The sequence below is a fragment of the Gavialis gangeticus genome, unplaced genomic scaffold, assembly GCF_001723915.1.
Source record: "Gavialis gangeticus isolate Ggan-Ray unplaced genomic scaffold, GavGan_comp1, whole genome shotgun sequence".
Lineage (NCBI taxonomy): Eukaryota > Metazoa > Chordata > Crocodylia > Gavialidae > Gavialis > Gavialis gangeticus.
In genome coordinates this window covers 5077106-5093754 of record NW_017728980.1, presented here as the reverse complement: position 1 = coordinate 5093754, position 16649 = coordinate 5077106, and the positions used below count along the sequence as shown (strand labels likewise).

At 43.5% G+C, this 16649-nt stretch overlaps 1 protein-coding gene across 3 annotated transcripts in view; it reads left to right on the top strand.

The window, feature by feature from the left end:
• The window catches only part of ARHGAP32 (Rho GTPase activating protein 32), a 597177-nt gene that overhangs the window by 126541 nt on the left and 453987 nt on the right, over positions 1-16649 (top strand). The gene's annotated exons all lie outside the window — the stretch shown is intronic.

Below are 16649 nucleotides of genomic sequence, written 5' to 3'. Positions count from 1 at the left end.
TTTTTTTTTTTTTTTAAGAATGCAGAAAAAATAATAGAGCAGTTTTTCTGTTGCAGAGAACCCAGAAAAGAACTCGGTGTGTACCACGCTTGAAAGGATCTCAAGGCATCCTGGTTGATAATCACTGGCTTATTGCATTTATTTTCTGCAGAGATGTTTATGAAGATGAATCTGTGTTGCATCCTTTAGCCACAAGACTAGCAATGTGGTTAGTATGGCTTGCATTTTGGTTGAGCAAAATCAGAAGCATAAAAATCATTAAAAACCACACATCCGGTTTGGTTTCAAAGGACATATGATTTTTTCTGCGGTATCTCCGAAGAACGCCCTACCTCATGTTTGAGAACGAGTGGCACTACCACTTTTCTACAAGACGGCTGTCTGAAATATGTAAGATCTCAGCAGCTACTAGATGGGTAGACCTCCAAATTGTAGAAAAAATACGCCAGTGAAGGCTTCTGATTTTTGTGAGTAGACAATTACATTTTTAAAAAAGAGTTGGGAATATTTGTGAGAGAAAATCATTTGCTCTCATTCCAGGTAAGAAGTGGGGGTAGCTGTGATTCAATACAGGCAGCATTTGCCTGTTAAACTGTCTGAAAGCTAAATCTATGCTTACTATAACAGGGTTCAGTGTTATGGCAGCTTTTTAATCATCCCTGTCTTCACTGGGTGCTTTTTTTCCAAAAGGAGACCTATGCCAAAAGCCTCTCCTCTTCCTTAACAGTTGATCTTGTCAACTGACATTATGCTTTACTAACAAAATCTTAAAACCGGCTTCTTGGTTTGACGAAAATACTTAGGAAGAAACACAAATCCAGCAGCTTTCTAGAGGGACAAGTTTAGTCCTTCTGATTTATAATTTCACGTGGTAAAATATACAGCATCTGAAAAGGCTGCCACCAAAACAACACAAATTGCAAATAAGAATGTAGATTAGAAAAAGGTGATAAAAATCTGGTTTATGCTACCATTTCTTCCCCTGCCTGTAAATGATTGATATTCCATTTCAGAAAAACCCAGTAGCATCTTACAGAAGAGAGATTTGACCTTCTTCAGCAAACAGGCCCATCATTTTAAGCTTGTTTTTAGCACCTTTTAAAACTGTTCTGAGACGTAAAGAACAACTTTTGATGGAATTAAAGGCCTGAACCTCTAGCAGCCAACAAAGATGAACGTACACGTTACAAAACAACCCCTTCCAACCTATTTTTCATTCCCTTTGAATGGCATATTTTCCATATATCCAGTGCACCGTCATGGAGTATGCCTGCTTCCAGAATATTACTCTGGAAAAGCATCCATCAGAGATGCGTGTCCCAACTTTTTGTTCCCCTGGGGTCTCGGTTTCAGTATTTCACAGGATGGAGGACCCTAGGCTCATTCTCTTTCATAGGGTTTTTTTTTTTTTTAAATGTCAGTTCCTTTTAAATCTTCATATCTGATCTTCTGCATAACATGGGCCATAATATCTGGCTAAATCTAGAATATTTCTTTTGGAAAGACAAGTCTCGATTTGGGGTTTTGTTTGTAGCCGTGTTGGTCTAAGGACATAGGTAGGCACGGTTCTTTGAGTAGATGCGATATCATTTATTAGACTAACTGTTGGTCTAATAAAAGATATCGCATCTACTCAAAGAACCGTGCCTGCCTAAGTCTTGATTTGAACTTCTAAGAGTGACGGAAGAACACCTCCCCCTCCTCTATCTCTCCCCACCCCTTACTGCGTCCAATAGTTTGTTACCCTTTAGTTCCTGCCTCTTCCTTTACCGTTTTACTTCCTTCGGTACTCCTCTGTATTTGCTTTTGGGGTATTTTTTCTTTCCATTACCCTTCACCCTCCTACCCTCCTTGTTTCCTGTACTGAGGAGGTAATGCATTTTTTTGGGTAGACGGTAGTGAATGCTTCATGGTGGCATCATTAGGCTAGGCCACATGTGCTACTGTGGCTGAATTAAATGACCTGGGAACAGAGAACAGAAGCTGGCCAGATGGTGCTCTGAGACTGTAGCCCAGAGCACTGTAGAAGTGATCAGTCCTGCCGTCCAGCTGTTAGGAACGGCTGCAAGGAAAAAGAGGGGAGGGGAAGACAAGTGAGAAGTGGGACACATCCAGTAATGCCGCTGTTCTTGTTTGACACTACTTCTCACTTGAATCCTCTCTTAGGGCTTCCTTACTCTTGAAATTTGTTATGAACTGACTTGACTGACTTTGTGTTAAATTCCCCTGTGTCTACAAACAGATCTTTCTGTGCAAGTCATCAGACATTTTAATGGGCATTATTAAACCTACATTGGAAGCAGGTTAATTGGAGTACAGGATGAGCTTTACCTGCAGCAAAGTAGGTATAGAAGCGTTCCCACCCCAAGCCAGCTGTGTTACACATCTGCTGCCTCATTCCCTAGGAGCCAGGCTGAGTGGACCTCTCATGTGGGTGGGTCTGCGGCAAACTTCATACAGAGTTCTGGAAAAGGTCCGTTTGACATCCTGAAGTTTGGCTGTTGCTCCACGGTCATCTCAGGTTTCTGACCCCATCAGCCACTGATGGTTGGGAGAACCCAAAATCAGCACTGCTGAGTGCATCTGCTTTAGGAAAAGGTGAAGGAGAAGTGTCCGCTTGATTCCAGCCTCCTCCTTGAGTGTTGTTATTGCCATGGGTGAGTGGGTCACTCGCCCAGCTTCCTTCTCAAGGCCAGTTAGCATTGTGTTCTGGGTTTTCCAGCCAGTTTATTTTCATGGGGCAAACTTGTCACACAGACATAAAACAAGTGTGCAGACGACAAACAAGCAGACAGGTAAACTTGTGGTCTGTCTTCAGCATCTGGGACGACAACCCAGGCTCTGTGCTTCTTCCTGAGCACCGCAGCTATCCCTCTATCTCATGCTCTGCTCCTGAAACTCTTAACCCTCTTTGTGGCTACACTCTCAGTTGCTAATCATCAGTTGCAACTTGCTTCCAGTCTTATGGCTGCCTACCTGCAGTTGAAGTTTCAGTCCCCCAAAGGCTGCACTCTTTCCACCACGGCTCTGAAAACATTGCCCAACGGTTAGAAGTAGGTTGTTTACATTAAATCATCAAGGAAATCAGGACACTTGCCAGTGTTTTTCCTCGTATCTTGTCTGGTCACTTGGTGGAAGTAGATCTGGGTTGTAAAACCCTTGGGGATGATGGGGTGAAATAAAAGGAATTATAGGAGTTATGTATTGGAGCAAAGCCCAAGAATTCTATTGCTAGCTCGTAGGAGTACTGCAGGACTGCCCGAAATATCCCAGAAATCCAGAAGTGTAGTAACATGATTGTCTGACCAGGCCTTGGAGTGCTTAAAACATCACCTTTCCCATACGGCCATAATGATTCATGTCAAAATAACTGCAGGATAACAATGTGGTGGGTGTTGCGCTATTCCTTTAACAGTTGTGTATCCATGCTAAGTGATCTACAAACTCCACATCTAGATTCAAGTACAAACATGATCTTAGAGTATGTCAGGTCTCTCATCCCAGTTGGAAAACATTGCATGTGTTCATTATCCTCTTTCTTCCAGTTGTTCCTGATTTGCCATCTATAATTTCTCAGCTGTCAGGGGCTGTTCCTGCTACCAAGTTAACAAAATCAGAAAAAGAAACTTCAAGTCAAGATGATTTCATATTGCTTCTGTTATCTCTCTTCTGTTAGAATAATGTTACATCCTTTGTTTGTTCTGTAGTGTTCTGTCATTTAACAGTATGAATGCAAAATCATGTATTTAGGGAACAATCGGAAGTACTTTGGCTCTAAGAGGAAGATGCAAACTGGAAACAACGGAGAGGGACCTGAGTTTATTGTTGAATTGTAAGATAACCATGAGAAGCCAGTACGATATGCATAGGAAAGAAGCTAATGCACTTGTAGGAAGGTTGTACTGTATTCAATAGGGACTCAGAAATACTAAGTGGTAAGACCCAATTTAGGTTATTGTGTACAGTTCTGGGCACTGGTGTTCAAAAATGATGAATTTAAAAAGGAGGTCAGCAACATTTTTGCGAAGGGTACCAAAAACACCCACAATCTCTATGTGGAAGATGTTGGCATGCCAGGGTGGATTGTGGGGGAGCCACGAGCGGCCCAGCCTGACCCTTGTTGTGGCAGCACAGCCTAGCCAGCAGCTGCCCCAGGGTCCGCAGAGCTCTGGCCTGGCTCATTGCGAGCAGCAGGTGCATGGATGGACAGTGGGAAAGGGGCCAAGGCTGCACTACCACAACAAGGGCCCCCGTGGCTCCCCCGTTGTCCACCCCAGGTGCACGTGCACCTGCCGCCAGCAACAAGCCGGGTTGGGGTTCCACAGACCCCAGTGCAGCTGCTTGCAGGTCCCCAGCTGCCTGCCACTGCTGGCCTGGGCTCTGGGCAAGCCCCTGCTGCCCGCCACAGATCCCGGGCTGCTCACAGCAGTTGGCAGGGAGGCTGCAAGCAGCTGCACCAAGGTCTGTAGAGCCCCAACCCAGTTTTACTGGCAGCGGGTGCACACGTGCCTCCAGACAGACAGTGGGAGAGCTGTGAGGGGCCTGATCCTTGTTGTAGCAGTGCAGCCCTGGCCTCTTCCCTGCCGTCCACCATGAGGCATGCATGCCAAGCAAAATGCCTTCACGTGCCATGCTCTGGCATACATGCCTGGGGGTTGTTCACCTCTGACTTACTATAATAGGTACAAAGAAGGACCAGTCAGGTGATTAAGGGAATGGGGACCTTCTCTTATGAATGAAGATTTGAGAGCTTATCCCAATTAGCTTAACAAAACAGAGAGCAGTAGAGAAAGGAATTCTTTTTACCAAATACGTAGAGGGCTGAGTGCTGGAGAAGGGAAAGAGCTGTTTAGACCAAGGAACAGCACCAGCACAAGATCACATAGCTGCAAACTGGTTAAAGGAGAATTTAGTTTGGAAATTAGAACAAAGTTTTTTAACGGCAGAGAAGTGAAGTTCTGGAATGATCTTCTGAGTGAAGTAGCTGGGGCAAAGAACCTGGATCACTTTAAGACTGAGCTGAGTAAGTTTATGAAAGGGATGGTATGATAAGACAGGGAATTCTTGTTTCAGCAGTCAGTGTGGGAGATATCTGGAAACAGGACATTGCAACTCCAGCGTTGGGCTGTGGAGATAACGTGCTTGCATTGTGGAAGGTGCCTGGCAATGCCATGCTCCAAACGTTTTGCTTATTGCCTGCAGGGGCCAGGAAGGATCTCCCCCTCCATGAATACTGTTGGCTTCCTGATATTTTTTTATGTTCCTCTGAAGTGCTGGGATATGAGTCACAGTAAAGGGTGGGAGCAAGGAGGGGAGACAGGTCTTCTGCCAGTGTTTAGAAAACTCAGAGGTTCCTTGCTCAGAGGTTGTTTCTCTGCTCATAGTCATAGTCATACTGGTGGCCAGATGGGCACATACTGTTAAGGCTTTTGCCCCCAAGCATGGGGCATGGTTCATTTCTTAGGAACCTTATATATGGACCAGTGCCATCTTTGTCATTGCACTGGCAGGGCATTGGCAATGCCTGTGTCTCCCCTTCTTTACCTATGATCTGGTGCAGTGTATTGGGGTTTTTTGGTTTAGTGCTTTGTAAATATGCATAAGGGTTTGCACGGTGATTTTGAGGAATGTGGTAAATGTCTGTACACGCAAGGAACCGGTATCAGTTGCCCAGGAGACCTCTTCTAGTCCCATCTTCCTAGTCATCAGTAGGGAGTACCCTACTGATTTTGGTAAAAGTTGGAAAAATAAAAGGGGAAACGCAACATGCAGAGCCCCTGACATGCATTTTTAGCCAAGCTACAGCTTTGAGTATCTCTAATTGTGTAGAGATCAAAGAGCTGTTTAATGGCACCTGTGAATGCCTTCCAGCTGGTACTCCTATCACAGCTCTCCCCATCCTCCCCATAAAGTTTTTACATGATGACCAAGGATCTGGGTTTTCTCGGATGAAAAACCCCACAAATTCTCTGATTTAAAAACTGCAAAATCTATGTTTTTCTGTGATTAAAATGAAACTGCATTCGTATATATCAGCTGAACACAATATTTTATTGTTATATTTACGCTTGCAGCCCACCCTCGCCCCACGCACAGATCTGGGGGGCATGTGCCCCCCCCACCCTGGTGGATGAGCTGCCTGCAGCTCCATTCTGCAGCTACGCTTTCTGGCCCTGGGCCCCACACTGCCCCAGCTGGGTAGCAGCCCCAGGTCCAGCCCAGACCAACTCCCTCCCCCCCCCCACTATGGGGGGCCTATATTCCCCCCACTCCCCTGTGCCAGTCTTACCTGTGGAGAGCTGCTCTCCAGGCTGCCAGGTGGCCATGTGCATGTGTACGTGAGCACGTACACATGGTGCCTCCTGATGATCACCTCCTGCTCCCCCAAGCCCCTTGCAGGCTGGAACTCTGCCAGCCTGCAAGGGGAAACCCATTGTTTCCTGTGTTTTTTCTCTTTAAAAGGAGAAGATCTGGGTTTTTCTTCTTAAAAGGAGAAAATCTGGGTCCTACTGTGTTTTTTCCACGGCGAACAGAAAACCCGGGTCCCGGATGCTGACACTGTGAAAGTCTGTGTCAGACAGTATATGACAAATAACTGTGGGGAGTGTGGGATAGGAAGCCCACAGAACCCCTGGCGTAAGTGGAATAGAGGGGTAGAGCCCTTGATGGGGGTCCAGAATGGGAGATGCAAGAATAGGAAATGGAGGTGTTCCCAGAACATTTTTTTTTTTTAGGAAGTCTGAAATGCTGGGTGAGGATGAAAGGGAGCCCTGCAGAGAGCTTGTGGGGAGAATGGAGGAATGCAAGGAGCCCTAGAGTGTACTGTCAGCTTAGTCTGCAGGAGCTGGGAGTGTGCAACCCATAAGTGAGTAGTAACCAAATAGAATATATATTTTTTCTTTTATTAATGCATTGCCTACATAATTCTTGCATTATCTTGTCATACAGTGCTGTCAGCAGACTGGTTGATAACAGATTAAAAAGCAATCCACCGCCTAAAATATCACCATGGTTCAGTATCAGGCTTAAAGGGAAAGCTGGGCTGTGTCAAAGAAAACAATTAAAACCCCGTATTTCTTCAAGAGGAATGCAGATTTCGTGAGACTCAAAAATCCTGTTTTTGTTTTTGTTTCAGGTTTCCCCAGCATGACAGTCTCTTCAAAGCTCTTATCCCTGATTTCTGTCTCAGAGCTCAGGGAGCGATGGAGAGCTTATCTGACAGAGGAACAATACATAGACCTGACATACAGTATAGATTTTATTTTAGTGTTTCAACTTTTAAAACATCAGAAAACAGCTTTTAAGATAAATGGAAAAGCTTAAGAAATCACCCAGCTTTCCATCTTCATTGAGTTAGTTCATGTATTAAATTGAAACCTGTACAAATTACCATTAATTATAATCAAACCAGAGTGAAGCCTAAAATAGGTCACATGTCTTAGCAAATAAAATACTCTGAAAATTATTTTGCTTGCTTGGTTGGACCTGAAAGCTATTTGGAGGTGCTTCAGCTTCCCCAGGCTGCTGTTTTTCAAAGCCAGGCGCTGGCGGTTTATTAATATTGTTCCTCTGTGTTGCGATGGGCCTATTCTCTGTGGATGGCAAATCAGATGGTTTCCATGTCAAAATTGAAAAAAAAAATATTGCAGACTCTCCTGTTTTTAGCTTTCTGCACTGAATTCTGTGATGGGTCCACATGTACCAAATTTTCCTGAATACAATATGCTCCGGGGATAAGATGCTCCTGTTTTTTAAATGCAGAATAAAGACCAAAAAAAGATCTTTCTTGGCAGTAAGTAACTGAGAAGTAGCAGGTAGGGAGCTGAGCCTGCTCATTATTCTGTTCCCTGTGGAATGGGTGCAGAATTGCTTTCACTTGGTGGCAACTGCTGTTACCATGTTTCCTCACTTATAATGCAAAGCTCAATTACCAGCAGCTGGTTCCTTAAAACCAGTGTTTCTTTCATGCAAGATAATATGGTAATTTGTATATTTTTGATACTTTAAGTGCCTTGAGATTTTTGGTAGTGGTTTGTGGTCTCTGTACTCTGCCTTTCTCAAAATTTAGATACAAAATTAACATCCTTCATATGCAAGTATTTTATTGAATAGAAGTGAATCTCCTTTATCAGCGTCTTCCTCCTAAATGCAGGTCTTCTCATCAAGTGAGTCTAAGTTTCCCTCTTCCCTTGGGGTTTGGCTTTATTGACATAAAACCTGGCTTGTACCTACTTCCTCAGGCATGGCTGTTCCTCCCAAACCCTGCCCAGCCCACATCCTTTCTCCCAAGAAACGCTCCTCTATCTGATCTGGGAGGGCTAATGAACTGCTTGCCTTAGCGAGTCAGCAGAGTCCAGTTAGCCCTCTCCCCGGTTAACGGCGATACTCATGGTGTTGGGTTTGTTAGCAGAGGCAGCATTGATGGCTGGCGCCCATCATGTTTTGTAATATTCATTACAGCAGGAGCAACCTTATACTTTTTGAAAATGATTCCAAATGCTATTGAGTTTTGGACTACTTGTAATGCATGAGAAGAAAAGGTGAACACAGGTGACCTGGAGCCAAACTGGGTTCTGCTATCCAACAGCTCATCAGTTGCAGTTATACTGATTTAGATAATACATGCATGCACACTTCTCTGGGTTCCCAAATAATATTCCTACCTGTAAATCCCTTATGCAAACTACATGTCTGTTGTAATGTGCCCAGTGTGCAAGTAACACCCCCCCCCCGCCAAAACCCAAAAAAGATCTTTTATTTTCCCCCTTGTGCAAATGGCAGCCTTGAAAAGCAGGCTTCCTGTCCAACTTGTGCGCTCAGCAGTAATAAAGCTTCTGTGGACCAAGCCAGACTTGTTGCATTTAAAATCCTCCCTCAGTCACTGGTGCAGTCATGCCACTGCCACGCAGTTCTCAGTGGGCTTAAATTGAAGCCTAGTGTGCAGTCCTTTTGATGCACAAGATGACTAAAAAGGCTTTGACTTGTTTTTGTCACTAAAGCAAGCCGATCTGATGCTGGATAGTGATGAGCTTGCAGCAGGAAGGTGCCATTCACATGCACTTGTTTTTCAGAGTCATGCTGCAGTTCAAAGAAGCCCCCTTTTTTTTTCCCCCAGGAAGTGTTTTTCAATCCTGGATCTGACCAGCACATGGTGCAACATGCTGTAATGTTAAAGGAAGGTATTCACAAGCAATGCAGTTCATCTTCCTGAAGGAGGCCTTGCATACCAATTAAGCCTAATTTATGCCTTCCATGAGGGTCCTGAATGGGTCTGTGGGGCCTTGATTGTTCTGTACTAGGTTGATTTTCAGTCAGTCATGCTCACTGCTAGCAAATTGTTTCTGTCCTTTAAGATTCCAGGGAAGTGGTTAATTAGATCATGATTTCTGACTTGTATTTCAAATTTTGAAGGATACTTGGCTTTAAATAGACAAATGATCTTTTCTTTAAAAAGTTTTGAGAAATGATAACCTCCCTGGTCCTGTGTGGTTAAAAAAAAAAATGTGTTTTTCTATTCTAGCTTTACAAAGATGTCAAGAAAATGTACGGGGTCCAAAAATGTACCTATTTATCTTTAGTTGGGAAGATTGGAAATGAAGAGACTATTTTACAAGTGAAAAAAATCTAATTAGGGCATTGCTGTGTGGGCATTTAAAAGAGCTTCTTTCCAATCTTAAATGATAGTCAGGCGAGTTTAAAAACCACTGAAAATCAGACCTTTGTCCTTGGTGTCTTCTGCTTCCATTGAGAGAGAGTTTGTAGTCTCATCCCTGCTGCCAAGTTTTGAGGGGAAAAAAAGCCAGATCGGGCAATTATTATTTGCTTATTTGTCAACCGTGGTTTAGAGCAGGGGTGGGCAAAATGCGGCCCAACAGGTCATTCTGTCTGGCCTGCGGGACCCCTAAAAATTTTAGAAAATTAATATTCATCTGCCCTGGGCTGCCTGTGTCATGTGGCCCTCGATGGCTTGGCAAAACTCAGTAAGCGGCCCTCTGCCCAAAATAATTGCGCGCCCCGGTTTAGAGCAATGTGGGCCAACCTTTTTGTCAGGCATGCCGGAAGTTAGCTCTGCACCCTCCTTGAGTACCACTCCAGCCCATTTCTCCTGCCTGATCTGATGCTCTGGTTTCTTCTGTCTGCTTTTTTCTGTGGTGCCTGTCTCCTCCCCAGTCTGCCACATGCCACGGAGGGGCTGCCTGTGACACTTGTGGCGCCCATGCCTCAGGTTAGCCACCCCTAGTTTAGGGGGGACCAGTGGAGAAACTGGTGCACGGTGCAGCATTTTTTTACAGTAGAATTCCTGAAACTAATCAAATCCTCCCAAGCTGGTGGGAAAACATAAATCCAAGTCCTAATCCTGCAAAACCTATACTTAACTCGGGGTAGTTTCACTGAACTTGATAGGAGAGTACTCCAGTGCTTAAATGACAAAGAGAAAGTAAACAGAGATTTATTACATATTCTCTCGCAATACAAGCAGTAGCCATAAAATGAAACTATTAGGTAGGTAGCTTAAAACTAGCAAGTTATTTTTCACGCAGCATGTAAATGAAGTGTGCAGGTCATTGCCCCCAGATGTTGTGGAAGCTGACAGTTTAGCCAGATTCAAAAAGGGACTGCACAGATTCTTGGAGGAAAGGAGCATCAGTAGTTACTGAGTATGGGAATTGGGGGAACAGCCTGTGAATCAGAGTTTCCTAGACCTTAAATGCTGGAGGCTGCAAGTGAGAGAGGAACAGTGGAAAAAGCCCAATTCACTCTCCTTTTCAGCATCTACTCTCTGCCACAGTGCGGCCCAGGATACTGGGCAAGATAGACCTATGGTTTGACCCAGTAAATGGCAGTTCTTATGTTTTAAGCATCTGCCTAAGTCATTCCAGGACCAGAGCTACTAAATATCCCATGCTTGGTTTAAATATCAGTCAAGGGCCTAATACTGAAAAGTATTTCTCCTGAGAATGATTCCAACTGAATCACTGGGATGAGCTTTGTGAGTAAAGGTTTGCACAGTTGTGCCCTGCTTTTTTGCCCTTTGTATTTCTTCCGCCTCCTTACCGCCTCTCCTGGCTGTTTGTAGGTCGTAAAGAAGCAGCCTCATTTTTATAGAAAGCATGGTCCTGGACATGAGCATCTGATGAGCAAGCTGGGGGCAAGAAGACCATTCCTTGTAAAAGGGAATCATTTGTAGCTTTTTGAGCCCCAAACTTAACATTTGCTGCGTTCTTTTCTCTACAAGCAATGGAGTGGATTAGTTAGCATAGCCTAATTAGGCAGCAGAGCAAAATTTATTAAGTGAAGAAAGGCAGAGTCAATTCTCTTTCCCAGGGCTTGCCTGCTAAAATCAAATGCAGATAGGGCATGTAATCTGTTGTGGTCCTTGAGCCATCAGAAGAAGTATGGCATGAGGTTTAATTAAATGACTTCCCCAGCTGATAAAGAGAGTCCAAGGTGGGCAGGAGCATGCCTTGGGACTCTCCTAGCCTAGTGATTTGAGAGTATTTCTTCATCTGCCCCTTTTCCACAAAGTGGAGTGGGGGGAGAGAAGGGAACTGCTGGGCAGCCCTGCCCTTATGAAACAAGGTGCATATGCTGACTTAAGTTTTGTTCTGTATGTGGTGCCTAGCATGAGCTGTCCACATGAGACTCCCTTTACGGATGTTTACAACTATAATGGCAACTGTATTTACTCAAAACCAAGTCGACCCTGATTACCACCCCCGTTAAACTGTATATATGCTAAATATATAAAATTGCTGTAGAGGACCGAATGCAGCGTTGCAAGAGAGAACAGAAAGGTCCTGCTGTGCATGTGTTGATATAGGTCATGCACTGGATTTTGCAAAGATAAAGTATAGGCTTGGAACTCTATTATTTGGGGGAGTGTGAGAATGAATAAGATGGCTGCAGGGAAACAGATGCATAATTATGAACAGAACCCACAAGAAAAATGAGACTTGAATAAAATGTCATTTGGTTTGCAAAGGCCTAGTATTACTTGACCACTTTTTATGGCTAGTAATTAAGTGGAATAGCTAAGGCATCACTGAGCACACGAGAAGAGAATTGTCTACTGTGTTACAATCAAAAGCAATTATTACTAGTGGGGAAAGTCACCACCACCAAATTGAGTATTTACCTTTTTTTCTTTACCAAACACAAAATATAATTATGGAGACATTCTTAGGAGGATGAAGAGGAAGTGATTAGCGTTGGATAGAAACAAAATTTGTCCCCCAAACATTGTAATGCCAGGAGGTTCTCACCGTTAGCCCCAGTCCTTGCTTATAGCTCCCCTCTCAGCCTCCTGGAAGGGGAACTCGGATTTGATCATCCATCCCTCGGGCCCTGAGCACACCGTGTCTACGTCTCGTTTCGCTGCAGCAAAGCTCCTGTGTGCGTTGGTTTTCTGTTCCCTTCTATGGCCCAAAAAATCAAGGTGATTTTTATAGCTAATAGGTAAACGGTGTGGGGAAAGTGCTGATGAAAAATAATTTGACTCCCTTTAGTCCCGTGATGAGGCAGACTTGAGAACGTTTTCCCCTGACAAAGCAGGGAAATCTTAGGCCACTGAGACATTTATTTAAGGGCGTGATGGGATCTGATCCCAGAACCCAACCATCAGCAGCTGACTAGATAAGGGCAATGCTGGCAGAATGCATGACTTTGAGATTGGGGATCAGATCTGAATTGTGCCATACTTGGGCTCCCCCTATATCAGCAAATTGAGAGCCAGGTGCTGACAACCAGCTGATAGTTAGCTCCACCGGAGGACAGCACAGCGGTCTAGAACCAGCCACGTTACAGTCCCTGTCCGGCCAACAATCAGCTGATTGTTAATCACGGCATAAATGCAATGTGTAGGGAGGGGGCCACCTTTTTCCTAGATTCAAGAAGAGAGAGAAGAGGCAGCTAGGAGGTATCTAAATGAGAGTAATGTGAGTGGAGAGGCAAGGGAGCTTTGTTCTCTTCCCCTCCTTTTAGGTATACGAGGAAGACTGAATCTGGAGAGGTTTTTAGTCATCCTTCATATCAGGATCACCATCTGCAAAATACTTGTATCCTTCACAGTCCACGGAGTACCAAAGTAGATTAGATGTTGCATTTTCCGGACTTTACATGGGAGCTCTCTTGGGACATGTCTCTCCAGGTCTCCCGCCAAGCTTCACTGCCTTTCTTGCCATCTTTTTTTTCTTTTAAGTGAATGTCTTCAATAAAAAGGCAGCAATAAAAAAAAAAAGGAACACTTTTGAGACCATAGTAAAAGAAATAACTGTTCTACTTGCCTGACCTTTGGAGATGCCTCTGAAACAGCTGCAATGCACGGAGATCAGGATTTGGCTTTTCCAGTTTCTGTGTATTGCACCAATATTAGGGATGGGGCAACAGAAAAGTCACAAGGAGAGGTTATTGGGGCCTGTAGTTTCTCTCCCTGTCTACTTCTGATCAAATCACTGAAACGCCCATTTTCCAGTGTTCTGGGATGAGTGTTAGGAATGGGCCATTATTTCCATTTTATTTTGCTACGTTTTTTTGTTATCGAGAAGGTGGAGGAGCAACAGTGACTCAGAAGCAGTCCTAAGGTGAGTCATATTTATAAAAATAGAACTGCTGAGGATAGAGGATAAGCTGCATTATGCTGTCACAGAGAAGACAAAAATGCTTCAGAGGAAGGAAAGCTTCCTTATTAAAATGGTCACACCGTTTTAAATGCATGTCCTTTAATACTGGTACCAAAGAGACCAGCCATGTCCTCTTTTGTTCCTGTCATGCAGAATCATTCCAAATTAATACAGTTGTTAACTCAAGAGTAATGTCAATGAATCGGGTGTTATAGGACTGCCCATTCCCTCCTGTTTTAGGTGTTTGATAATATAAGCAGAATATAGCAGTAACGGTAAGTTGTTATTTAGTGTAGAGCACTACACGGCAAATACCTGCAAGAGTGTGGTACCAATCCAGTTCTAGTTTAAATTTTGGGAGGCAGGAGCCATTGAGAAAAGTGACTGCTGCTTCTCTTACTGAAGTCAGTGAGTGTTCAGCTTCTTGTCAAATTTGGCCTGAAGGGCCTTAAATTGAATACCTCCCATTCTGGAATTGAGGGATTTAAAATCAGAGGCTGCTATGTTTAAAAAAATATTTGATGCTGAACAGTGTGCAGGATACACGGTTGTAGGTGCATAGATCATAATGCAATGGAAGTTGGCCTTACTGTGGGGTCTAAACAAGGAGGAGAAATTGTGGGCAGATCCCGTCTGTCTCCACCGTTGTGACCTACTGCTAGTTTTTTGTATTCCATCAGCATGCAGGAGTCAGCCTAGTGCACCAGCCACTTTGACTAATGTTGACATAACAAAATGGGAATATCATGAACCAGATTAAGGAAAATGAAGTAATTTCTCCTGGGATGATGCTCCCTGTTAAAGTGAATGGAAGTGTGATGCTTTAAACCCTTGTTCCGTAATATTCAGCTGAGCATTTGAAGTTGTTTAAATTTGATTTTAATACTGAATTTTTATGTCTTAAAGGATAAGGGAGGGCAGAGTGTGCATGCTTCAGCCACCCTTTCTTTGGCTGTGTGATAGTTTTAAGTCCTGAGAAAAAGGCATGAAATAGCATATTGCTTCCAATAACAATGCTTCCTTCTGTGAGCAGCTGGCGATTATATGATGAAGGAGAATATTTTCATGTATATAGGCTCTTTATTGTTTTTCTTTATCAGAACATTAATTTTCCAATTTGTAGCTGTTCATAAAGATATTGTAGTGGCAGCTGAGAGCTGCTTTGAGAGGTCAGGGCTCGTAGTACTGTCTACATCAGGGTGGGCAAAATGTGGCCCGCGGGCTGGATGCGGCCTGCCAGGCCATTCTATCTGGCCCATGAGGCCCCTAAAAAATTTAGAAAATTAATATTTAGTTGCCCCTGCCTGCCTGCCTGTCATGCGGCCTTCAATGGCTTGCCAAAACTCAGTAAGTGGCCCTCCATCCGAAATAATTGCCCGCCCCGGTCTACATGGTTGGTGGCAGCGCAGAGTTGTACCTTATAGATTAACTAATTCAGAGATTGTTATGCATCTCAGACATAGTTAATCTACAAGATGCAACTCTGCCTTGTCTTCTGTGTGACTTCAGACTAAGATGGCTAACTACCTCTCCCTATATGGCTTGTATTGAGTTGGAGCTGGTGGGCTGAAGTATGTAGACAGGCTCAAAGTGAACCCAAGTTGTTCCCAGAGTAAGGGAATTTCTTCACCTTGACCAATATCTTCCAGATTTATATATATAAAGTGTGTGTGTGAATGAATACAAACAGAGAGAGTATTACAGGGTCCAGCTTAGGTAAATTTTTGCATCTGAGTCCCTTAAAAAAAAAAAAATCCTAACGTTTCACTGCCTTTGAAAGGGAAACTAAGGAGTCTGATTCATGCATGCACACCCAAAGTAGCAAGTAAAGGATTTAACTAATCCATCATGAAACTTAATTAGGGAGAAAATGTAGTCCAGTGGTTAGAAGAACTCTTCCTGACTGCCTCTGACTTTGCCACTATTACCTTATCTGAAAAGCAGGTCTAGTGCTATTCATCTGCTAGTAATGTAACTAGGGGTGGGTGAGTGGGGCACCTACTTAGAGGGGGCACTGCAGCGATGATGTAATGGTGTCTACAAAGCATTTGGGGTACGGGTTTCCCTCACTTTATGCTGTACATGCATTCCTACATAACTCGAATCCACATAAAGGGAACCCACTTCACAATGTAACAAACAGGGATATGTTCCAGGACGTCAACCGTACCGACTCCCAGGCCCATTTCTACCACTTTTACAAGACAATTTCAGTACTCGCCAACAGTGCGCGCAAGCACAGGGCATTATCATAATGAGGACAGCAACTACATAAACACGTGTCGCAGACAACCAGCAAGGAGCACAGATCCACACAGGAGACTATATTTTGGTGGGCGTCACTCCCAAAACGCGCCGCACAAAGCAGTTGACTGCAGGCTCCCACCACACCAATCTCATAGGAGTGAATTTATCTTGCATATAACAAATTTCTTATATAAAAAGGGTCATCACATAAGAGCGAATTTGCACATACAGAACCTGCATAAAGCGAGGGAAGCCTGTATCCTGATACTGCGTTACGTAAGACCATAGGTCTCCAAGATCACTATGCAAGACAAGATTACAGTCTCTTAGGAATACAATTGAACTTTTTTTTTTGTATAAACATTTTTATTGTTGGTATATTTACCATCTTTGCCCTTCAAGTAGTGAGTAATGCTACAGTAAAGAAATAATGTATTTTGAAGGTCTTATCTGAATTTACATGTTGCATAATTTTACATTTCTGTAAGATTTCTGAAGAGATCTTACAGCAAAGTTGCCTTTCCTTTTCTCGTTCATTTGGAATTTCATTTGGAAATTCCTGATGTTGTATATGGAGACCAAATACAATGTATTCTGTACAATGTATTGAATCCTACCTAGACAATTCTTCCATAAGTAGGAAATAATATATTTTATGGAATGCTGCTCTAAAAATATAGAGTAACAAAAAATGTTATTTTTCATGCATTCTTGTTAGAACAAGTGTCATATTGACAACTACTTTTTGTAGGATGATTAACCAAAAAAGTTCCCCCCCCCCCC